We start from the raw sequence: 26,409 nt of genomic DNA, 5'->3' as shown, positions 1-26,409 counted from the left end.
CTAAGATGGAACCCACGAAGTCAATGTATAATATCGTATACACAGTGCATTTATCGCTAAAACGTTATACAAAGCACTTGTACATACCGCATTGACCATTCGCGGTTCGCTAATACCGGAATAGACAGGGGTAGGGCCCTGTCTCCCACGCGGTCCCAACTTACCTGTAACTTTGGTTCTCCAGTATTGGTAACTTTCATAGATTCCCATGCGCCCACCCTCCTCCCCTGGGAAAGCTTAGCCTTGAGTTAATGTGGTTACTGTTACACAACGGCTACAAAAATATGAGGCTCAGGAAGGTTCTAGCGGGTGAGGCTAATCTGATTGGTTGTTAAAACATTTTTGGTCTCTTTTACAAAAAGAGGGGGATATGCTACAAAATGAGATGAGGCCTAGGCCTTTCTTTCTCTATTTCACCTACTGCAGTTATTTTTTATTTACTGAGGCTCCCATTCCGACGACGGGGAATGATACAAGCTATGGGAATCTATGAAAGTTACCAATACTGGAGTACCAAAGTTACAGGTAAGTAACTTGTTTTCTTGTGACATCCCACCAGCACTGGCCACTGTCTCTTGAAACGATTCAGTGGCAAAAAAATACAGGGCTGCCATCACCTTATAAGTAGGGGTGAAAGCTGTTGGATATGTCCTGCGAGGCTGAAGGTGGGACTCCAACAGATCACAAAGGGTTTTCAGGGTGGCTCTGTCCAGGCGGCATTACCGTATGATCTCAACATCCTCCATGTCCTCCAGCACCGTCAAGTGACAAATCAAATTTGGCCTCCTCCTATTGGAGATGATAGTGAACACATCTCAATGCAATACATCATGAGATGTGCACAGCACATCACGTTCTGGGTGCCACAACAACAACAATGACTGACATCAATCTTGACTAACAGACCAGCTCACATGTAGGGACACCTTCATGTACACAAAGGCCACACCTGTCAAGCGGCATTACCGTATGATGGCAACATCCTCCATGTCCTCCAGCACCGTCAAGAGACAAATCAAATTTGGCCTCCTCCTATTGGAGATGATAGTGAACACATGTCAATGCAATACATCATGAGATGTGCACAGCACATCACATTCTGGATGCCACAACAATGACTGACATTAATCTTGACTAACAGACCAGTTCACATGTAGGGACACCTTCATGTACACAAAGGCCCCACCTGTCAACTTACACAAGAAAAGTACCTCAAACACCACCTTGGTCAATGTGAATGCACATAGGGATACGGCCACATTTCAAATGGGCACGCCTGGGAGTATAGCATCCAGCAAATGTGTAACTAATCTAACCCACTGTCTCATACCTAGCTGCTGTACCTGTCACACCTCAATGTGTCATTACAACCTGGCACACATCCACCACACAATGACCACAGTCGGCGCTGAAATGACGATTGTGTGCATGACGAGCATCGCTGTTATTGTCACTGCACCTCAACACATTGACATGTGTACACATTGTAGAGTCCAGAACAGCACTGTCCTGCCTACACCAACTTCAAATCCATAAGTGACAAGTGAGTGGGTACAGGCCAATCTACGAAACACACACACAAACATGGCATGTGTAGCCATCAGTGGAGTAAATGGAACATTGGCCTCGTGTGCACGGTGATGTTCTATTGACCATCTTGGCACTGTGCCCTGTTGACAGATGGGCATTGCGATTGTATGGCACCCAAATCGTGGTAGCTACCGCCTGGCCCCGACGGTGTGTCACCAGCACCCCCATTCACGCTAGTGCAGTAGTCATAGGCATGGAGACATGTGGAAATGGCGGTTGGCATGCTCCGTCGCCTGAATGGCGGAGACTGGTGTCAATGTATGGCACCCATCTCGCGGTAGCTACCTCCTGGCCCCGGCGGTGTGTCACCAGCACCCACTTCACACAAGTGCGGTAGTCATAGGCATGGAGACATGCCCATATGGCGGTGTGCATGCTCCGCCACCCAAATCGCGGTGCCTCGTGTCAATGCATGGCACCCATATCGCGGTAGCTACCGCCTGGCCCCAGCGATGTGTCATCAGCACCCCCATTCACACAAGTGCGGTACTGATAGGCATGGAGACATGTGGAAATGGAGGTTTGCATGCTCCGCCGCCTGAATGGCGGAGCCTGGATGTCAATGTATGGCACCCAAATCGCGGAAGCTACCACCTGGCCCCGGCAGTGTGTCACCAGCACCCCCCATTCACACAAGTGCGGTACTGATAGGCATGGAGACATGTGGAAATGGCAGATGGCATGCTCCGCCACTAAAATCGCGGTAGCGCATCCCGGGCCTCTGTGGTGTGTCACCGCCATGTAGCTTGCCCTAGAGCCAATGCGAAGCTCGATAGCGGTGGCATGATGCAATTTTGTAGATCGCGATAGGCGTGCTCCGCCACCGCGGAGGCGAACATTGGCTGCCTTTGAAAGATGCACCATCGCGGTAGCGCACCCAGGCCGCAGCGTTGTGTCACCGCCATGGAGCATGCCCTTACAGCCAATGGGAGCCAATTTTGAAGATCGCGGTAGGTGTGCTCCGCCACCACGGACGCAGTCATTGGATGCATTTGAAAGAGTTAGACCTGGACCACCAATTGCTGCAGCTTCGCACCTTTGAAACGACCCCAGGGGGCTATATATGAATGGGAGTGAGCCTCACATTTCCACTGCTCCCAGAGCCTGCTGCCTGAGACTCCTCACCTGCTGCTGCCTCCAGGGACTGCTGCCTGAGACCCCTCAACTGCTGCTGACACCAGGGACTGCTGCTAAAGACCCCTCGCCTGCTGCCGCCTCCAGGGACTGCTGCCAGAGACGCCTCACCTGCTGCTGCCTCCAGGGACTGCTGCCTGAGACCCCTCACCTGCTGCTGCCTCCAGGGACTGCTGCCCGAGACCCCTCACCACCCAATTCCGCCGCTGTTGTCTCATGTCCACAGTGATGGCAAGGACAGAGAAGATCCGTGCCAGTCCCTTCACGAGCGAGGAGCTGGAGGTCCTGGTGGACGAGGTGCTCACACAGTACCCAAGGCTATATGGTGCCCCAAATGTCGTGGTAAGTCTTCAACAGTGGTGGGGTAGGGCAGGGAGACCACACATGTAGTTGGACTGATGTAGTATGTGCCTGGGAGTGTGTAGTGTCATGCACTGCCTGACATGCTGTCTCTAGTGGGAGGGTGTGTGCACCCAATGCCACAGCTTTCCCTCCCTGCACATGTATATATGAGTGACCTGTGTTGTGTTGCCAGCCATACAGTGACACAGAAGGTTGTTCATGCTGTAGTCAGGACAGTGATTGCTTGGCTGGATGGCTGTGTGTGCCCCTGTAGTCCATCTTAGTGTGAGCCCAGCTGGCCTGCACAGTCCCCGCCTACAAAGACAAAGACACCTCACTTAACTTACAGAGTATGACATCAGTCTTTTCACATTGCACTCCAGCTATGGGCCATCTCAGCACTGTATTTTGCACACAACTGCCCTTGTGAATGGCATTTTGTATTTGTGAGATCATGTCCCTCAATGTGACCACCATGACACATTCATCTATTCACAGGACAGGGACATTGATGGCTGCGCAGTCTTGGACATAGTGAGTCCACCCCCAAACACAGGTTGACATGTGATGTATGTGTTGCTCAAGCCAACAATGGACTGGAGATGTGGGCAGGCTACAAGGGTGTTTCAGTGCTGGCATCCTGCATGTGCGTGAGATGTGCAGATGTGTTCGCCCTCACACCTGCATGCTTTAACATCAGCTTTTCCCATGCAGGTGTCCCATGTGAGCTGTACTATAGTCTCTGATTGCCATATCGTTGGATATGTGATGATTTTGTATCTTGCTACTATACTGATAGATGTCGGTACATGACACTGTGTCACTGATCATTTCCCCCTCTTGTCTCCCATGCCTGCAGCTCAAGGTACACCAGTGTAAGGCCGTGTGGAGGGCCATTGCAGCGAAGGTGCAAGCTCTGGGGGTCTCAAACCGACAGCACCCCACTGCCACAAGAGATGGGACGACATCAGCCGGCTGGCAAAGAATGTGGCAGAGATGACCTTGGGGCTGCTTCCTCGCACTGGGCATTTGGCACGGCGCAGCATGACACCACTAATGGGGGGCATCTTGGCGGTGACACAGCCTGAGCTGGATGCAAGTTTGAAGGAGCATCAGCAGCAAGCCAGGGGTGAGCATTTGGGGAGTCTGACTTTGGCTGGGAGTGGCTTCATGTGTACAGAGCCTGTGCCAATGGCAGGCCTATGTGATGTTGGTAGTGTGGTGCTGTGGCATGTAAGTGGCTGCTGGCCTGGGTGCCGGTGGCATGCTTTTGCCCTACCTGTACTTACAAAGTTGATTTGGATGCTGTGCCTTCACATTACATTCTGAGTTGTGCTCTTCAGGTTTCTTCTGCATTGGGGTAGACTTGGGAATCCCATGGGAGGGAACGGCAGTGTGCCCCATCTGACTGTGCGTACATCAATGCGTCCATTGCATGCACCCATATTGGGGAGGCCTACACATCTTACAGCAATGTGCAGCATTATATTGTCCCCAAGGTACGACATGGTGGGTGGTATGGGCTAATGTCCATTGTGAACTGTCATGTTGTAGTCTGGGTCTGTGTTGTCCCCTCCTGTTCCATCCAGTTCTGTCATTGGCAACAAGTAGTGTGCCCCCATCATGTCCCTAGGTGTGCTCAGAACTAGTTGTGTGTCAGTTTGAACAGAGCCACAAGCAGGGTGTTGTGCTGTGTGGTCATCACATGGCTCACTCATGCATGAGTTTCTAGTTTCCACACACTGCTTGAGTCTATGTAGTGAGTTGGCACGATGTGATTGCACAGGGTGGTGTACTTTTGTCATGCATTGCTTGCATATGTTTGTTCTGTTGCTGCCACTGACCTGACCCTACATCTCTCTCATGCAGCATCACCTGTGGTTACAGAGGAACAGGAGACGGACACCAGTGGGGGTGAAACTAGCACCACAGCTGCCCAGGAGCCCAGTGACACAGATGTCACAAGCGCCTCAGAGGGGGACAGGAGTCTGCTGGAGGAGTCCCAGCCTGAGACGCAAAGCACCACATCCTCTGATGCCAGCGGGGATGCATCCATGTTGGAGGGCACAGGGAATCTGCATTGACTTCCACCACACAGCGGCCATTGCCCACCCTCCCAGCCACTTCCTCTGGTGCTCATTAAGAAGGGAAGAGTGTCCTTCACCCCTGGCACCGCTGCCCCTACCCCTGTCCCCCCCTGCTGCCATCAGTGCTCAGTCTGTGGACCTTTTGCGCCAGCTGTGTGTAGGCCAAACAGCTCTCCTCAATGCCTTCATTGACCATGACAAGAAATTGGCCCAGGTGGTTGCTTTCTTGGAGGGCATACATTCCGACGTGGCTAGGCTGCACCGGACAGTCCAGGCTTTGTCATCAACAGTGACGTCTGCCCTGCAACAGGCACATACTCACAGTCCAAATCCGGTCCCATTGTCCACCCCCCTGGCAGTGGCCACATCTGATGATAGTGACCACGGTCCACATACATCAAAGTCACGATACAGCACACGAAGCACACAGCAGCAGCAACCCAAGCGGTCCCGGGTGCAGACACCACCCCCACAGAAGACCAAAGTCACCCCAGAGCGCAGGGAGAAAAGTCCCTCAGGCGGCACCAGTGGACAAAAAGCAAAGCAGCAGATCTCGGGCACACATGCCTCAGTGGCATCCCCTTCCAAGGACTCTCCTGCCCCTAAAGCATCACGCAAAGGTAATCGTACAGTGTCTGTGCCCACCAAGGAGGTGGTGCATGCCAAGGGTACACCTAGGGAGGGCTCCAAGGCAGAATCAGCAACCACCTCGACTCCCATTCCAAGCCCAGTGAAGCAGGGGCCGGAGGGCACTGTAGGGGTAACACCTAGTAAACAGGGGATGGGGGGGCAGAGGCGAAGCCAGGCAAAGCGTTCCACTGGGGCCAGCAGATCACCAGAGGGGCTGCCAGCACCTGCACCTGCTGCAGCTGTGGTGGTGAGTGTGCCTGTTGTGCCCACACCACTTCCCATTGATCCAAAGTCAGGCAAGCCATTTAGGAACCCCAAGAAGTGGAAGGGCACCCCTCCAAAATCTCCCAGCCACACAGTGTCTCCCGTCTGCATGACTCCACCTCCACGTGCCACTATACCATCTGGTCCAAGCAGCCCTCCGGCTTGCCAAGCCACTGATAGCTCTACCTCAGCTGTTCCGCTCTTTCCCCTGTCAAGTGCCCCGACAGTCCCCGAGACACAGCCAGCTCCCAGTCCGCCTGACAGCCAAGTCTGAGTGTTAGTCACCCTCACACACCTGTCTCTCATGCAGGTGGGCCTGTACTGCACATTGTTGCCCCCTGACTGTGTTGCTGACCATGGAAAGGTACAGTCGCACACATTCCCTGTGCAGCTTCTCATGGACATACTCTTCACCCTGAACTGGCCACTGGCCTTGTGTTTTGCCCCAGCCTGTGCAGCTTCTCATGGACTCAGTCTGCACTTTGTCCTGCCCACTAGCCTTGTCGTTCACTGCTGTGTGCCCCCTGCCTGTGCAGCTTCTCATGGACTCAGTCTGCACTTTGTCCTGCCCACAGGCCTTGGCGTTCACTGCTGTGTGTCCCCTGCCTGTGCAGCTCCTCATGGACTCAGTCTGCACCCTGGACTGGCCACTGGCCCTGTTGCTCTTTGCTGTGTTGGACTCTTCCCTGTGCAGCTTCTCGTGGACTCAGTCTGAAGCCTGAACTGGCCACTGGCCGTGTTGCTCTTTGCTGTGTTGAACTCTTCCCTGTGCAGATTCTCATGGACTCAGTCTGCACCCTGAACTGGCCACTGGCCTTGTTGCTCTTTGCTGTGTTGAACTCTTCCCTCTGCAATTTCTCATGGACTCAATCTGCACTTTGTCCTGCCCACTGGCCTTGTCATTCACTGCTGTGTGCCCCCTGCCTGTGCAGCTTCTCATGGACTCAGTCTGCACTTTGTCCTGGCCACTGGCCTTGGCGTTCACTGCTGTGTGCCCCCTGCCTGTGCAGCTTCTCATGGGCATGCTCTGCATCTTGTGCCTTGCTCTTCTCATGGTACCTATCTGTGCAATATGTGAATAAAGACAGTTTCTCCTGTTGTCTATTTTGTCAGTGTCCTTACTGAATAAAGTTATTTTTCTGTGTGTAAATGGTTTACTGTGCCACATGGTCTGTGTGGCACTTCAACATGGTCAATGTTTGGGCTCACTTTTTTTCAGGGGTGACAGGGTATTCATTTCTTTTTGACCCAGATACTAAGTGGTGGCAATGGTGGCAATTTCGAATGGTTAGCAGTAGTCATTTACTTGATTAGTTCATGTTGGCTATATTGTACACATGTCGGGGGGGGGGGGGAGCACTGCCAGCACAGAGTGGGTTTCTGCACACAGTATTGCAGGCAGGCTGTCCAGGGTCATTATGTGTGTGTGCCCAGTGGTGTATGTGTGTGGTCATCTTGTGATGGCCAGTCCTCCTAGTCCCATGGCTTACTTTCCATGTGTGCTCTTGGATGGCCAGGTAGTGTGCAGTGTGAAGGGGGTGAGTTTGTGGGGAGTGTTGATGTGTACATGCCTCTGCAATGTCAACTACACACGTGTCACCCAGGAGTTGTGTGCCTGTTGTTTTGCTTGTTCATCCCTGTGGATGTGGTTGTATGCCGATGTGTGAATTGTATGTTGTGCACTGTGCAGTGTGCTGGTGTGTCCTTGCAGTTCTGTCTGACTCCTACTTGTTGTTTTTGTCACTTGTGAGTATGCAGAGGGTGTTACTGGCAAGTCAGTGTTGTGTTTTGTTGCACATCCATGTGTCTGGTGGCTGTTTGTGGGGACTGTGCAGACCTGCTGCTCCACACTGCCATTGTGGTTGTGTTTTCTCATGCCTTGCTGTCACATGGTGCCTTCTTGCCTCCAGTGTGGTATGTTGTGTGTGTTGTCATGCCATCCCCTATCTGTGCTTCAGCTGCCTACCCATTGTGGGTCTGCACTCCCTCTCTTTGTGTATGGTACACTCCTGCCATGTCCCCTACTGACATGCAGTACACTTCACTTTGGAGTGAGCTGTCCCCTTGGTTTGTATGTGTGTGTGTGCCTCCCCATGACTTCATTTGTGACACTGTGCTTTGTGGTGCAGTTCTTTGGCCAGGGTCAATGTGTCACTCAGGGCATTTCCCCAATGGGTCATGTGTGATGTTCTGGTGCTGTTTGTCAGTCATGGTTGCTCCTATGCAGTTCAACTGTGTGTGCTGTTTGTTGTTTTGTAAGGTTATAATTGTGCCACAGTTATTAAACAGGTACATGTCAATAATATCATCAACATGGTTAATTAACCATATACCTCAAAGAGCCCTGTCATGTTATCTGACAGATCTGCCTAAACCCTCCCCCACTACTAAAGCTAAGCGAATATATTATAGATCTCTGGTTCAGTGGAGGACACCGTACCTTAGCATACATAGGTGGATGTTCTACATCTCGGGTGACGCAGCGCTCGTCTCAGGACCTTTGCTTGGTGAATCTGTTGTTTTCTAGTACCCCTGTCCCTAGTTATATGACCAGATATGTGTATTCAAAACAGCAACTGCATTCTCCTATTATTTCTAGGTGCTAGTGTCTGACCAGAAAAAATAACAAGGGGTAATGTTGTTTAACCTTGCTTAGGCTGTTCAGACTAAATCCCCGGAAAATTATAAAATGCAAAAACGTGGTTCTGTGTGAAAATACTAAGTGGCACAAAAGCAAGTGTGATATTTTGTAACTCATGCAAAACCAAAGCGGCCCACAAAGTGCATGACCAGGCCAAAATAGGGAAAACGACAATGGGGCATTTGAGAAACACACAATCAGAATATTAGCACCATAAAGCACTAAAAAATACAAAGGTGTTCAGAAGATTAACTCAAAGAACTATTCCTAAAATTATATTTGGAAAGCTAGAAAATGAATTGTCAATTTTGAAAAATAGTAAAATTATTGTGGTCCGGAGGAATCCATGATGTCCGTCGCAAATTCAAAGGCCTGGAACTCCAAAAAGGAGTCTGACTCCGCAAAGGATGATTGATTGACAGCCCAGGTTACAAGTTCCATAGACTAGACATGATCCTCAATCCCAACTGATGCTAAGGTAGCTACCGGGTAACCTGCATCTGTGTTAGTAGAGTCTGTATTCTGCGACCTGTGTACTGATCTACACATTTCCTCAAAAGTGAGTGGCTGAAACCTTGCATTGTGGAGAAGCTATAAACCAAAGGGACAGTCGTGAAAATTGTTTGCTAAGGGACTCATTAGCAGTTCAATGTCCATGTAAGCAGTTGTCTGCAAAGCTAGGCAATTATCTAGTAACCATTTGAAGGGGCTGCAGAGGCAGTGAAACACGGGTTGCAATCAGGTAAACTAGACAGGCCGGAATGTAAAGACCAATCAAGATACATTTCTTGTAGTAGAAATATTGCAAAATACTCAAGCATGCACTCCCGATCGTGCTGGAGCGGTTGTAGTTCCAGGGGCCTTGCAAATGGAACATCCATTGCCGAGAAGGAGAAATAGGATGAGAATGCCGCAAATGTGGAATAACAGAAGCGGAAATCCTCCGAACACACTAGAAAAATGGAATGTATCAAAGCCAGTATTATTGCAAAGACAGTTTGGAATGAACTGACTAGGCCGGAACCGACAACATTTAAAAAAATGTGCAAGACTGGCTGTGTTAGATGCATTAAAGATGCAATGCTCTAATTCACCAAAATGCAGGGGGAAGTTTGTGTTTAACGATGTGTCATGCAGTTCCTAAAAATAAATAGGATCTGCGCGTTTAGACAACATAAACTAAGGGATTGGTGTCCAAACTGATCCCAGACACCCCCAAAGGATCTGTTAGCCTTTAGACCAGCTAGCTCTCAGTGCCACCATAATCCCCCTAACCTTACAAGGAGCGAATAGTTTATGGCAACTATCGAACATGACAACCCTTGATCCGTCAGGGATCGTGGAAACAATAAAGTACTTTTCGTTCAATCATACTCACTTAGTCTCAGAGAGATACACAGAGCAAACGTTGGGGACGTTTTCAATAAGCCTTTATTGAACCAGCGTCATTCTAGTATAAAACATGTGCTGCGACAATCCTTAGACAGAAGCAAATGTAAAAGATTACAAGCACCAACAGAATAAATAAAAGGTAGAATTCTACCATGGTGCTAAAACAGTGAATATATGTAGGCATATATACGTGACGGGTATCAAGCATACTCCTACGATGCAAACCCTACCTAAGTGTATCTAGCATGTATTTTTCTGTAAAGGCAAGAATCCTCTAGGAAAGAGCCAAACCCATTTCCTGATGGGAGAGAACAAAAGACCCTGTCTTCGTCGCAAGTTGGACAACCCGCAAGGGATGTCAGACCGCTGTGTGTTGTAGCTTTTGCAGGCTGGGACGTCAGCGTCTTCTGTCAGCATGGAAGCTTCTCTGCCTCTCTAGTGTCGATATGTTGTGTGTACGATTATGTAAATGAGCCTAAATCAATACCTGCAATTATGCAAAGTAGTTCTTTCGCTCTAGTATGAAGATGACCGTGACTTTTGTAGAGTATGTTAATCCTGATGCACGTCATGTGCAAGGACCTTTCTAAGAATCCTCATTCATAATAAATGAGGCTACTTACAAGGAAACCGATCGACATTTATTCAGCACATAACTGGGTAAAAGGTCAGTGCTAGAACCGTTATAGAGAGCAATGTGGGACAAATGTAGTTAAAAGGTTGTGTAGCTTCATAAGCCTAGATTGGGGTACATAACGCCCACTCCTCATCCGAAGGTCAATAAGGGCAACTAATGCTAAAATATGCCTGTTTAAAAAGCATAAAAACATTGTAAAATCTGTGTCTAAAACATCTAAAATCATGGTATATTTAAAAATGTTATAAAAATTAAAAAAGCTCTATAATTCCGCTAAATAGTCAATATACTGTTAGACCAACTGAGCACATCGAAACCTTGTGAGAGCAGAAAAAATAAAACAAAACTTTGTTTTCGCATTCCATTTTGGCTTGTTTTGAAAAAAGGCTGAATTGTTCCCATCACACCTGGGAACAATTCAGCTTTTTTTCAAAACATCACATGGGAGACATCACTGTAGCTTGCATCGGCAGACGGCGGTCCCTGTAACACCTCTTGTATCATGTCAATGGAGCAAAGGTGATTATCTTCAGTTCTCACAGCAGCTGCTGAGGGAACACTCTGTACCTGTGAACCTGTTGTAGAGCAGGTATCTGATCCGACAGGAGCTGAAGAATCCTATGGGGGCTCTATGAATGCTGTCATCAACATGGGAGTATGCTGAGGACACTGTAACACGTGGGCCTTTAAGGGGTGCAGTAGTACGTCTATGTCCAGTGGCGCAACCGATGGAAGAGTCAGACATATGTCCACACGCATTCGTATCCACAGAATAGGGAGCGGAGCACAGGCAGGAGACAGTCAAACCAGACTGGTCTGAATGATCGGAACCAATGCTTGCTTAGCTTCTGAAGCCGAGGTGTGCCCAGATGGAGTACCAGGCGTTCACTGCAATGTCGCACCAGGAACGTCATTTCCATCACTTGAGGAACTGGGTTGTCCATTGTGTCGCAGGAAAATTAAAACGAGGGGACCAACTATAAGTAGTAGGACCAACAGTGCCCTCCAAATACACTTCCTAATTAACCCCGGGCGTAGCACTACGCTTCGCCCACGTAGTGTACGTAGCGCTGCCTGCTTCGCACTTTCCGAAGTAGGCGAAGCAGGGCAGCGCTACGCACACGCCGAGGGCGAAGCGTAGCTGCTTGCCACCCGCCACCCACCTCCCGCCTGCCCTCCTTTTAATAATATCAGCAATGAAAAATAAATTAAAGTAAAGCGACTTACCGTAAGCGCGGCGTCTCCGGGGCTCCCTCTTTCTGTTTCTAATTTCTTCTGGCAAATGCGCATGCGCGGACACCCGCGCATGCGCATTTCTTGCGAGAAATGCGCAGGCGTCCGCGCATGCGCATTTGTCAGAAGAAATTAGAAACGAAGAAGAGGGAGCCCCGGAGACGCCGCGCTTACGGTAAGTCGCTTTACTTTAATTTATTTTACATTGCTGATATTATTTAAAAGGAGGGCGGGCGGGAGGTGGGTGGCACGTAGTGGGGCTACGCGAAGCGCGTAGTGTGCGTAGATTTGGGCACACTACGTGCTGCTTCACGTAGCCCCACTACGCCCACCCTTATTCCTAATACAGAGCATATAAATGCTGGAATAACTGAAGATTGTCTGAAAGTTGCTTAATAGTCCCGAACCTGTGCGTTTAAATAGGTGCACGATCTCCCTTGGATCAGACATGTTAAAGATGTGATGAACCATTTTCCCGAAATAGGTCAGGAAGTTCGTATGGACTAGCATCTGTATCTCAGATGAAGACCTTGCAACCTGAAGATAAAAAGTCTCTCGGGCCGAGGCTCGGTCTGCTCAGAGAATCAAACTACATTAAGGAAACATTCAATGTAGGACATATCATTGTCTTCCTAACTGTGTGGGTCGGTGGAAACAATACTTGCAAACAACAAGTAATCCTGGAACTTACTGTAACTAGATATGCGATGCCTGGTACCATCCCACAACAGCCTTGATTATTCAGCATCAAATAGCTCCCATTCGAAAGCAGTTTGAAAGCCGTATGAATCACTGCAGCTGGGGAACCTTTCAAGTGACATGACAAGTTAGCAACCAATATATGTATTCTCTTAAGGACAACCCCTTATATGTCCACGGGGACCAGGGTCAGTATTATTTATATGGAAAACTGTGTCTACCATGAGACTCTTGTCAGACTGCTATTGGCAACCCTCTTACATCCGTTCGGGGCAGCCTCCAATTAATGTCCAACACCAAGTGGTACCTACACACTTTGGTAATCTTTCATATAAACATGAGTGCAAACAAAGATCAAGGAATATATGTACTGACAATGGTTTCTGTGATTATTTTTGTATTATTTTCATAAGCAGATAATAAATGAATTACGTAAGTGCAGGTGACGCAGTGCTCAAGTGTGACAAACATCTATCAAAATATACACATAAGAAGCAAAATATAAGAGTTCACTGGTTTGTATTTACAAGAGAGTGATCAGGATATTCTATTCGCTCTAGATGTAGAGTCACTTTACACTAATATACCTCAGAATAAAGCCATCAAGGTGGTATGCCAGGTGCTTGCCTTAACAGATGAAGATGAAGGATTATGCAAACTTATCATCAAACTTATGGATATAGCACTCAAACTAAATTATTTTATGTTTAGGAATTATTTATTCCTACAAAAGAAGGGAGTAACCATGGACACTTGCATTGTGCTAAATGTAGCTAATATCTACGTGGGTAATTTGAGGAAGACAGATATCTTGTGAGAAATTCTTTCAGAGAAAAGATCAGAGAATGGAAGAGATATATTGATGATATTTTTATGATTTGACATGGCAATGAGTATGACCGCAACAGATTCAGAGTGGATTAATTCACAGAGTGAGGATCTGACATACACAGCACACTATAGTCATACAGAAGTGAGCTACTTAGACCTGCTTGTTAGACACAATGGAGGTATTCTATACACTACCCTATACTAAAACCCTATAGACACCAACACTTTACTGAGATATAATAGCCATCATCCACGTGCACTTAGAGATAATCTTCCTTATGGACAATCTTTACGTTTATGGAGAAGTTGTAAACTGAAAGATTTCTTTAAAGAGGCTGATATACTGATGAGCAAACTTCTAGAGAAGGGTTACCCTGAGAAGATAGTGAAAAGAGCAATGAAAAAGGCCTGTTTCTGCCCCAAGGAAGCAATCCTTACCCCTAAACTAAGAGAAGAAGGTAAGAAAATAGTAATGGTCAGCACATTTTCACCTGTCAGCAATGAGATTCACAAAATCATTCGCAAGAATTGGCCATTAGTACAAAATTACCACTGTTTGTATTGAAATGTAACAAGAACATCAGGGATCATGTAGTCGGGGCACACAGGGCCCCCCCCCCCCCGAGGAATGACAAAACATCAGGGCACAATGGGGCCTACCTACATTAGCTGGACATCACCGATGTGGGAGGGCTGTAGCATGTGCATTCACCGCTGACACTAAATATTTGGAGGCATATAAGATATTTACCCTGAAAGCGTTCTCTAATTGCAATACTAAAAATTTGATTTATGTGATCAAATGTCCTTGTATGAAACTATATGTTGGACAGACGTCACAAATGATAAAGAAATGCATTGCCCAGCATAGGAGGCGAATCATATGCAGGGTGGAAGGTGCACCCCTTATCCGGCACTATCAAGTGCTGCAACAGCCTGAGAACCAGTTATACTGGCAGGTGGTAGAAGTGGTCACGATGGATAACAGAGGAGGAAACATCAGCGACCTGATAAACCGCAGGAAATGGATGGACATACTTAAAAGTACATGCACTGGATTGAACGATGTAGATGAACTGAAACGTCTTTCCATTCTTCCTGTATAATAGAGGTAGCCAATTGTGTATTTTCTGGACAACACACACCTAGGGTGTTATCAGCCAATACATGACCTTGTCATTGTTGATGTTAGTGTGATAGACATTGCGTACGTACTGCATTATGATTGTAGAACACCATATAGAGTCGCTGCAGAAATGACTGTACGATGGAAATGTGGTACCATTGAACCCTTCATGTTAGAGGGTGGTGATCTTACCCCCTTGCACACTGAATTAGAATGTTTTTATTCTTCTTACCCAGCTTACTAGTGAACCCTTCCCGTGAAAAGTCATGATACGCATTTAAAATGAGGTGGACTGGGCGCTACCTGTATTTACATATGCAGATAGAGATTTATACGAACAGCTGATGAGGTATTCACTTCCACAGTGGGAATGTGTATGATTAAAGTTACACTCTATGTTGCACATATTGATACAGAAAGATGCTGAAGACAACAAGTGTCATAGTGACCGTCACTCACGTAGGAGTGAGATGGTTATTCCAAGATGATGGCTGCGGTTAGCTGTCTAGATTTGTTCTGACAGTAGAGAGATATAGAGATGTTGACTTCTGGCACATCTGGCTTTCTAGTTCTATATCGGCTAGACACAGAGATGGAGTCTTGACACATCACGTCCGTATTTTTTAAGTAAGTGCAGATACAACATTCTGATGGAATCTGGCATGACAATGTGTAGTTGACCGGGCGAATAATATCATCTCGTCATGAATTTGCAGACTATCGAAACAGACGCACTACGCGTTTCTACTTAGCCAGTACTTGGAAGTACGGGTAAAGTGTGGGTACATGGAGCAACCTTTGAAATGGGTGCGATCTTTCCTTTCACCCGCATGCTGCATGTTTTTCTTTGTATTACGAGTCACTCCCCGGTACATGATTGTATGCACATAACATGTAGTCAATGAGCAAACAAGTCGGACTGTTCTTGCCTGGGCGATACATTCACCCACACTCACCACCCATGGTTATCGAAGACAGGCCTTGTTTGCAGATGTGTTGGTAAACACACAGATATAGCGAATCTTTGGACCGTATATATCGACCTTTGATTTGTAGTGAAGGTAGACCAAGGGCTTGGGTGCAGATTGTATATGATACACTCTGTTTTTCGACTAATGCATGAGATATCGCATGTACGTGACTATGTTAGTCGCTGTAGCTATCCGCCTACGGAATATCACGATTGTTCTGTGTATGCATGCATTGCATACCGAATACTTGACCACTGTGCGTGCCTATGTTGTAATGCACCTTTACATGGGAGTGCATGGTAATTGGGTGATGCTGTGCACATAGTATGTATCATTCAGTGTTATCTGTACCATTGAGGACAAATGGACTGTGTGTAATTTTTTCAGAAACGCACACAGGCGAACTGACATATGCCAAAGGTATTGGTGGTGAAACTGGCATTACCCCTTGAAAGTAGTATTCCACTTAGAAATTAAGCAGAATATCTAGACGAGTCCCCAGACTGGCCCACACCTTGACCAGTGGATAGATATCTCCTGGTAAGTTATGGTGACATGGTACTTATATACAAAGTAAATTAAGTGAAACTAGACTGACGATCCTCTTTGGTTTATGTCTCTTAAATATGTTTGCAGGTAATAAGTCAGATGACTATTGTTCCGAGGAAACCCCAAGATTCTACAGGGGTCAAAATGTCGGCGAATGGTCTCGTTTTGGGAAGTAATTGTTCCACATGTTCTGGGATATACACGTGTTTTCCTTGTAAATACATAAACAGTAATAAACTTTTATATTTTGCTTTCTCATGTGTATATTTTGATAGATGTTTGTCACACTTGAGCACTGCGTCACCTGCAATTACGTTATTCATTATATTATCTGCTTATGAAAATAATACAAAAATGATCACAGAAACCATTGCCAGTATATATATTCCTTGATCGTTGTTTGCACTCATGTTTATATGAAAGATCACTAAAGTGTGTAGGTACCATTTGGTGTTTAGAAATATTACATTAATTGGAGGCTGCCCCAAAATGATGTAAGAGGGTTGCCAATAGTAGTCTGAAAAGAGTCCCATGGTGGATACTGTTTTCCATGTAAGTTAGCAAGCAAAGCATTACAGGCTCCGTGAAGCGAAATGTCTTTGCAAACTAGGGAACCACTTAAGGCACTCTCACAGTTTGAACCGCTGAGAAAAACTTCAGTGTCCCCATTCCAGCATCTATATCTGTACGGTAATTCCCAGTACTCACGTATGTGTCCGTCTCCCAGCGCTTCATATCTGCCTACCTGGTGATACTGTAGACAGTATTGAAATTGGAATGTTGCGACTAGCAATGTAATATAGCCATGGATTAACCATTCTATGGAAGGTGACTCAGCCACATTGAGAGGTAATTGGTCCACTTTTCTTTTAATGTGCAGCAATGTATATTTTGCATCTCTTCCTGCCTTTTCCATCTGTGTTTCCGTAAGATTATATGCGGAAAACGGAGTTGTTCTGTTGATGTAATGCCAGAGCATGTGGCCAGAATGCAATGATTGCAGCGTCCAGCTCAATAATAGAATGCATCGCAATTGCGATTGCCAATTGTGAAGAGTAGACAAATCCTGTTCTATTATATATATTGCAGAAGACACAATGTTGCCCAGTGAATACATTCTAGATGACAGTGTGGTGATACTATTGTCGACCACTGCCAAATCCTTTTCTAGGTTAATCCTATCAATTTCACGTAGTCTCTCAGCAGCCTTCTGTTGAGTGCTTTTGCATAGCTTGTTGTAAATAGCATACAAAAAGCGCTTGTGACGTGGCTTCTGGGAACCTAACAAAAAATCCCTAAGATCCATGTCTTCTGAGAGAAGAGATACGTTTTGTTTCACCTGGGATAGTGTTGAAGTCTTTAGCCGTTCTAGGCATAACTTCCCGACACTGTATCACGTCATCATCACAAGTGTACATAGCGTAGGCCAGGCCTATGGATACTAAACCCTTCCGTGGTACACCTGATTTGTGACTGACACCTATTTGTGTCGGTAGGCCAAACCAATTATCCCTTCCAATTGGGGTCAGATAAATTGTATGATCCATTGTGTAGCATGGCATCTAATGTATCCTCACTGTGTTGTGTGTAATTCTCATCGAGGGGATACTCATCAATAGTCATAAGCTATGAATAATCCCCGCCCTCGTGCGGGATCCCAGAGCATATAGAAAATACATATATATATCCATATATATGCATATGTGAAAACATATACATGCAGCCTAAAATGTTTCCAACATGGCAAAAATGCCGCAATTACATAGGTTTGCAATGTAAGAAAAATACCCTCCTAATCCATAAGGAAAAGAGGACATGCACTGAAAAGTTGTCCTACAACAATCCTTTATTGCCATAGAAAATTTTGTAATTGCAGGCAGTTGCCAGTAGGCTGCATTGCAGGGCAGTAATGAGCAATGAAAACTGACACCTTGCATTTAAGGCCTCCAAAGGTCATGGCACCGTGCCTTTAAGACCTGCCAGGAGACCCTCTGCTCCCATCATGCACCACAGGTGACAGTTAGGTCAGTTCTTTTTGACGGTGCATTGTGTAGAGACACTTGAGTAGAGAGTAGAGAAGGAGAGTATATTTGTTGTGTGTTTCAGTGCATGTCCTCTTTTCCTTATGGGTTAGAAGGGTATTTTTCTTACATTGCAACCCTATGTAATTGTGGCATTTTTGCCATGTTGGAAACATTTTAGGCTGCATGTATGTTTTCGCATATGCATATATATGGATATATATATGTATTTTCTATATGCTCTAGGATCCCACACGTGGGTGGGGATTATTCATAGCTTATGACTTTGATGAGTATACCCCTGGATGAGAACTAGGATTACAGGTAAGTAACTAATCCTTTTGCCATCCCTCAAAGTGTTTAATTGCGGGAATCCAAGGTAAATTCAAATCCTTAATCTTGGCTAGCCCAAGACAGGAAGTCTGTTGCACTGTCTCATTCAGGAAAATCATTTGATGTGGTATGAGGCATGCTCTAAATAAGGCCTCAGTTCCCTGAACTTTCCAATCTTTAGTTCCTTCAGACACATTTTGTGTCAATAGTGTCTTTCCAAAGGTCAAAACCATGTATAGACAGAAGGGCAATAAAGGAAGGAGAGTATATTTGTTGTGTGTTTGTGAGCATACTTTTCTTTGTAGGTGTAAGCTTATAGTAATAAGTTGTCTGGTATGGTGTGTTAAACTCAGAAAAATAGACAAACTCCTGTGCAAATGTGGTTGAACTACCTTTTGGCGGTGTTGGGCAATCGTCCCATTGATGGTAAGTGAAAACATTACGTGGGATACTTACTTTTGTGCAAAAAATGGTGACCATAGTTTTGGTAACAAGACATGGTGTCAAAATTAGATGTACCATCATACAATTCATCATTTGAAAATGCAGCCGATTGTTCTAAATCAGATAGCATAGTATTTACAGTTTTTACAGTTTCAAAATACCAATTCAGAGAGAGTACTAGAGGTGATGATATCACTAACAGAAATTTTAAATAAATGTGGTAGTAATAAAATATCTGTTGGACTATATATATCATAGGAAACTCTGTCCCAAACTATTGCTTTAGGAACTGGAACTCCATTTGAGACATATTCACATAGATGTCAGTGTTAGGCCGAATTGAGATCTGCGTTTCATTTGTAGATTGAAGTTGTTCAGTTTCAACAGGTAGAAGTTGCATTCCATTGTTGGTAACTCCTTCACTTTGTGGAGTAGAAACCTCAAATGTAATTAATCTTTTCATCTAAACTTCCTGTATGGTAGCGAGAGGATATCTGGTGCTACCCAGGAGCCCACTATTGGGTTTTTCATACACCACTGTGCTGCCACAGTCTAGGTCAAGTACCCACATTCTAATCCCGAACAGGACTTTGTATGTAGTATGGCACCCCAGGGAACTTCTTGGCATGTCGTTCAGTGCCATCTGGACCCTATATAGGAGATTAATTACAACTGCCACCCAAGCCTAATACCCTAGCTATTAAGGATTGCTTTAAGTCCCAGTTCTTCCTCTCCACAATCGAATTTCCCTCGGGATGATACGGAGAGGTGTACTGCAATGCTACACCCAAACTTCCCATGGCATCGTTGTAAGCTCATGAGCTAAACGTAGGGCCATGGTTGGAATGTAATGTGCCAATTGCGTATATCCCTTTGAAGACTTGCAAATCCTTTATAACAGTTAGGGTGTCAGCCGAGTGCTGAGACCAAACCCACAGGAATCTAGAGCATGAATCCACTGCCAGCAGGATGTACCTGTAAGCGCTGTCAGATTGCAAGGGGCCGTAGTGATCCAAATAGACACATGCAAGAGGTCTGTCACATATCAGTAAATGTGTTTGTGGTGAACGCGCTACAGTGGAACCTTTCATCTGCTGACAGATATCTCACTTTCAGACATAACCCATGGTCTGTTTAGTGATACCTGGCTACCAATACCGCTGCTTCAGTGGTGAAATAGTTGCAGCGATACCTGTGTGTGCTGAACTCAGACCCTTGTGTGCAGCTAGAATGAATCCTAATCTGCGATCCATGTTTGGTATTACTTTATGTGGAATTTGAGCGTACGGAATGTTTTGCGCATCTAACTTGTAGGAGTACTTGAGTGGAAAACCTTTTGGCAAAGCTGAGCTGTTATTGTGTGTAGCGTTCACAATTATTGTTAGCTGTCAATCTATCCTCGTGTTAGAACAAGTGTTCGCAGCAACAGCCAGTTAATTCCCTTCAACGTGCACACCAACACACTGATGACTCAATGTGTGAATTACATGAGCCAGTGGCAAGCATTTTTTCAGCTCTACCACTTGTTCCCACAGTAATTTGTGGTTTATTGTGGAACTTTTGGAATGTCGAAACCCATTTTGGCCCCAATAGTGACGATATTCATTGTATGACTTGTCACAATAAAATGAATTGCACACAATGAGTGTGAGGAATTCCTGAGCCATATTTTTTAATACCAGTATTAGGGCTTTTAGTTCTGCCAGCTGTGCCGTGCAATCTCCTAGAGACTGCGTCTGTGTATTGCTAGGACGGAACTTTTTGTCCCTCATACGTCCCTTTACAATCGCACATGCTGCGCTGTGTTGCCATTTACTTCCAAACGCAGGCTGGGGAGCTCCTTCAGTGTATATAATGTATTCATACTTATCTAGAGTGATTATTTCATTCGGGAGAGGATATTCTTGTTCGTACTGCAGGAATGCTTGTGTTTTTAATGTAGAATTCAAAATTTCCTAGCTAACGTAACAGAGTTTCAATTCTATTAAGAACTCGAAGGCAAGGATTATGCTTTATCCTTTCCTCACTTTATTCCACTACAGCCATTTAATAAACATACACAAAAAAATACATTACACCGAACTCTAGAGAAATTGGAGAAGCAAACAACAGACAAGCACAATCCATGAAAGAGCATTGTCCAATTAGAGTCCATGATCCATCATATAGCCCATCATCAGTGTCCTGGTCCTCCTCTTTCTTTGTTTCGGGGATTCTGCTCATGCACAGAACTATGCACAGGAAACCAGGACCTCAGTGAATTGTGGTGTACCAAAAAACTCACCTCAGTACCCAGAACCCCTATCCGACTAGCATCAGTGTCTCATTTGTTCTCCGTACTACAGCGAAGCTACCAATGATTGGACAACCCAGAACAAGCGACTTAGGGTACTCTCATGAATGGTGGTAATTAAGAACACTCTTTCGTTTTTATTCTCATACCAGTCCACAACGTGAGTAATCAGAGACACGGAAAAGTTTAAAATGTTTATTTTTAACTACGTGCTCTAAGATGCAGTATTTTGGCTAACATAAGCAGGCAAATGATTAGAGATAAAACAATCAGCATTGTTACAATTCCATAAAACACAAAGGGAGAAATCATGTTACAATAATAGTGGAAACAAGTTGCACCTTGTGTACCACCCTCCCCTGGCTAGGAGCTAGGTTTTATAATATTAGAAGGTCTCTCGGTTTGAACGGGGAACCCCATACCTCCAAGATCAGTTGAGGTGAATCACATCACAACATCAGCAACGCTCTCTGTAGATGGAAATGTGTTTTTCTGAGTGCCAGAATCATGCATACAATGCAATATTAAAGGCACCCGAGTTTCAGATATTTGCAGCTGTGTGCGTGTTGTGTCTAGAGCGTGGGCCGATCAACCTGAATCAACACCATACATTGTTATTTGACCTTGAAGACTTCTGCACACGGTGTACAGACTGAGGTCGCGATGTAAGCCTAGGGATGTGAAAAACAGACCGTTCTCATGCGAAGAAAAGCAAGCAGTTTAACTAACAACTACAGATACCTGTAGTGTCGTGTGCAAAATGCGGCAAAGTGGCGTTTAACTACTAATACGCTTATGCTGTAGTGGAGACGGAGTTTTAGATGCACACATTGCTATGTTAGCATAAGCGTCTTAGAAGTTAGAAACGCCATCTTGCGACTTTTGCTGCTTTTTTACACAACACTGCAGATAGATGTTATTATATGAACACTGCTTGCCTGCCTTTTCTTCACATGAGAACTGTCTGTTGTTCACATCCCTAGACGTGCACCGCGACCTTGGTCTGAACATTGTGTGCAGAAACAGTCAGGGCCAACAAACAATTTATGCTTTTGAATTCAGGTTGATCGGCCCACGCTCTAGCCATAACACGCACACAGCTGCAAATATCTGAAACTCGAGCGCCTTTAATATTGCAGTTTGCATGCATTAGACACACATTCTGGAGAAGAACTTTTCCAGGCACAGAGCAAAGCTGATCCTGTGATGTGATTCACCTAAGCTGATATTTACGGTATGGGGTTGTGGTTGTGTTCCACTATCATTTGTAATATGATTTCTCCCTTCATTTTCTATGGTATTGTAACAATGCTGATGGGTTTATTTTTAATCATTTGTCTGCTTATGTTAGTCAAGGTACTGCATCTTAGGACACGTAGTTTATAAAATAAACGTTTTAAACTTTACTGTGTCTCTGATTACTCTTGTTGTGGACTGATCTGAGAATAATAATGAACAGGTATTTCTGATTCCCACCATTCCGGAGAGTACTCTAAGTTGCATGTTCTGGGTTGTATAATCATTGGTAGCTTCGAGATGATATGAAGAGCGAATGAGACACTGATGCTAGTCGGATAGGGGTTCTGGGTACCGAGGTGAGTTTTTGGTACACCGCAATTCACTAAGGTCCTGGTTTCCTGCGCATAGTTCTGTGCATGAGCAGAATCTCTGCAACAATGCTAACATAGCAATGTACAAGAAGAACCGTGTCTTCACTACAACACCATTTCGTTTTGCTCTACGTGTCCTGCTTCCCAGAATCTCCTCCTGGAACCAAAGAAGAGAGATCAGAACAAGAAGCGAATCAGTGTGAATTAAATGCATTCCAACAATCGTTATTTCACAGAAGGAAGACCCTGACTTCGAATCACCAGTACGTAAACCGTTGTTTAACTGAAAACATTTCCATACCTGTGCCAGAATTAACACTTTACGTACTGTCTACGAGTGGGCATTCCTGAACCGCGAGTGGGATAATCCTCGCCTCCAAGTCCTTAACAGAATTGAAACTTTCTGTTACATTAGCTAGGAAATTTTCATTCTATGTCAGGACCGGAGGCTTTGGATTATGTTAGTTCAAAGCTTACTTACCACCAAGCGCGCCACATCAATAATAGGTTTGAAGTAGAACCTCTTAAACGTTGAGTCTGAGGACCAATCTGCCGCATTCATTATGTCCTCCAATCTCGTTCCTAGAGTGAGCCTTGGAGGCAGTCGCTTCTCTAGCAGAATGGGCTCCAAAAAGTAGAAGGTTAATACCAGCTTCCTGCATCACCCACAGCACCCATCGTGGGAGATGACACCTCTTTATGCTGCTTCCGGAGGGCGATCAAAAGTTGCCTCTCCCCGGGAGGTCTAAGTTCTAATGACATCCCCTCATATGCATTCAAGCAATGCACCACACATAGCTTGGGGGAATCTGGAAATGCAGGGTACTCTATCACTCTGGTGTGACATTTCATCCTTTGATAAATGGTGAAAGAAACCCAGGTAGGGGAAAAAACCCTGGCTGTGATATCCAGAGCTCTAACGTTTGAAACGTGTCTACACAAGATCAGGCAGAGGAGCATCGCCAACTTAGCCGACAATACTTTCCTCAACAAGAACTCATTTGATTGCCAGGACAAGAAAAGGTTGAGAACCTTGTTCAGAACCCATAACTACGATTAGAGCGGAGACAATATGAGCCTTCTCAGAAGGTGACACACAAAAGGATGCTTCCCAACTTGTGCCCCTTGTACTGGAACATGCTCCACTGAAATGGCATATCGAAAAGTATTGACCGACTGGTAGGCCAAACCTTGTTGGGCCAGGCTCGCCAGAAAATTCAAGATCAGCACTGCGTCTACACCCACGGGATCACAACCCCGTCGCGCACACCGACACCATCGCTTCCAGGCTCACTGATCTCTTGCTGTTGGACCAGGCCTTAGACAAGAGGTCCTCAGCATATTCCGAAAGGCCTGGGATCGACCATCTACTCGTGTAATCCTCCACGCCATCAGGTGTAGGGACCCGTCCAAAACCATCTGATGCGGAAACTGACCCGGATTGAGAAGAAGCTCTGGAAACTGGGGGAAATGGATTGGAAAATCCCAAGAAAGTTCAAGTAGAACCGGAAACCAAACTTGCAACCTCCAAATCGGGGTAACTAGAAACACCTCTGCCCGCTGCTGCCTGATCTGAGCAGACGCTCTTGCGATCATCGCAAATGGCGGCAACGCATAAGCCTGCTCCTGAAGCCAATCCTGCAGGAAAGAGTCTGTGGCCACCCCCAGAGGGTCGGGCCTCCAACTGAAGAACCCGGGAACCTGGTGATACAGTCTCGAGGCAAAGAGATCCACCGAGAACGGGCCCCAAAGGTTCTGCAACTGGAATCTTGAAAGTGGCGAGAGTGCCAATCCGCAACCTGATTCTCACATCTGGAAAGATACTCAGCTGTCACCAAAATCTGGTGTTCAAGGCAGAACTGCCAAAGGTTTGTCGCTAGATCGGAGAGTACATTCGAGCGAGTGCCACCAAGGTGATTTATATACCTGACCGCCGAGATATTGTCCATCTTGATTAGGACACACGATTGGACCCGGTATCTGGACCAACAACGGACAGCGAGAGACCCTGCCAAAAGTTCCAAACAATTGATGTACAGAGTCTGCTCCTGTGGTGACCAAGAACCGCCTGTGGACAAATTCCCACATCTGGTACCCCAGCCTGATCTCCTGGCGTCTGACTCAATAACCAGGTCTGGGGTGGAACCGAATATTGCTCGGCCATTCCACGCCTCCTTATGGGTGAGCCACCAGCGAATCTCTTCCCATGCTTCATTGGACATGGACACTGGATGAGAGTAAGTCTGCCCTCTCTGCCAGTGCCCCGCTTTCAGCCTCTTCAGGGCCCGATAGTGCAATGGGCTCGGAAAAATGGCCTGAATGGAGGCTGACAGGTGTCCCACCATGTGTGCAATTTGTCTGAGGGGCACTCTCTCCTTGATCAATGTTGCTCATGACGGATCTTGGACATCTTCCACAAAGGAAGGCTGAGAGTTGCCTCGGTGGAGTCTATCACGAAACCCAAGAACATAGCCTTCTGAGCCGGGACCAACAGTTCATATTTTTTTATGACAAACCCTAGGCCCTCTAACAGGTTGACTGCCTGTTGCAACTGCTCCTGCTACTATTATGGATCCTGCGCCAAGAGAAGCATGTAAACAATGAGGCGAGTCCCCCGAGCCCTAAAGTGTGCCACACCTGGTCTGAGCATCTTGGTAAAACACCAAGGACCGGAGGAAAGCCTGAAAGGTAGAGTGGTAAACTGGTACGCCCATAGGCGCCAAAGGAATTGCAGGAACTTCCTGTGTGGTGGAAAAATGGGGATAGCCAGGTATGCATCTTTTAAGTCTAGGCAGACCATCTAATCCGCCTGGTGTAAAACATCCCTCAAGAGGTGGATTCCCTCCATTTTGAAATGGCTGTACACCAACCACTTGTTGAACTCGCGCAGGTTCAGAACCAGACACTGCCCCCATCCGCTTTGTCTACCAAAACCATGTTTGCTTATGAAGCTTTGCGGATGCAGTGATGAATGGCAAATCGCCCCTTTTTCGAGGAGGGAAGCGACCTCCGAATCGATCGGTTCTGCCTCTAGTCGTGAAAACTGGATAGGCCTAGGTCTGCTCGCCTGAACTGGAGTACTGCGGAACTCTACACGAAAACCTCAGACTGTTTGCAGCACCCAAGCATCGCTTGGTATCGTTTCCAAACATGCGCAAACTTGGCCAAACGGCCTCCCACTTGCAAAAGGAAAGAGGTGGAAACACTTACTGGCATTAGAGGCGTTGTTGCCCCCTCTGGAGCCACGACCTCTTGAGCGTCGTCCATGGGTGGAGTAGAAGTTGTGATAGCTGGCCTTTACACTGCCCATGCCTGGAGCCTTGCCCCCTGGAGTTTTGGGAGGCCTAGCCGGTCGAGCGGCTCCTACCTCGACCGGCCCCAGGGAAAACCCGGGCGGAGAAAACCCGCTTGGTAGATGCCTGGGCCTTATCTAGGGACATAAAAGTACTCACAAATTTACCAAGCTTTTTAATAAAAGGCTCACCAAACAAACTGCCCTGTGCCACTGCCCCAGCTTCGGAATCGACCAGGTCCCCACTTACGGTCCACCTTAATAAGGAAAGAGCGCCTCCACTCCATGGA

The sequence above is a fragment of the Triturus cristatus genome, chromosome 8, assembly GCF_964204655.1.
Source record: "Triturus cristatus chromosome 8, aTriCri1.1, whole genome shotgun sequence".
NCBI lineage: Eukaryota > Metazoa > Chordata > Amphibia > Caudata > Salamandridae > Triturus > Triturus cristatus.
The sequence above is the reverse complement of the archived record's forward strand: the minus strand, read 5'-3'. Positions refer to the sequence as shown.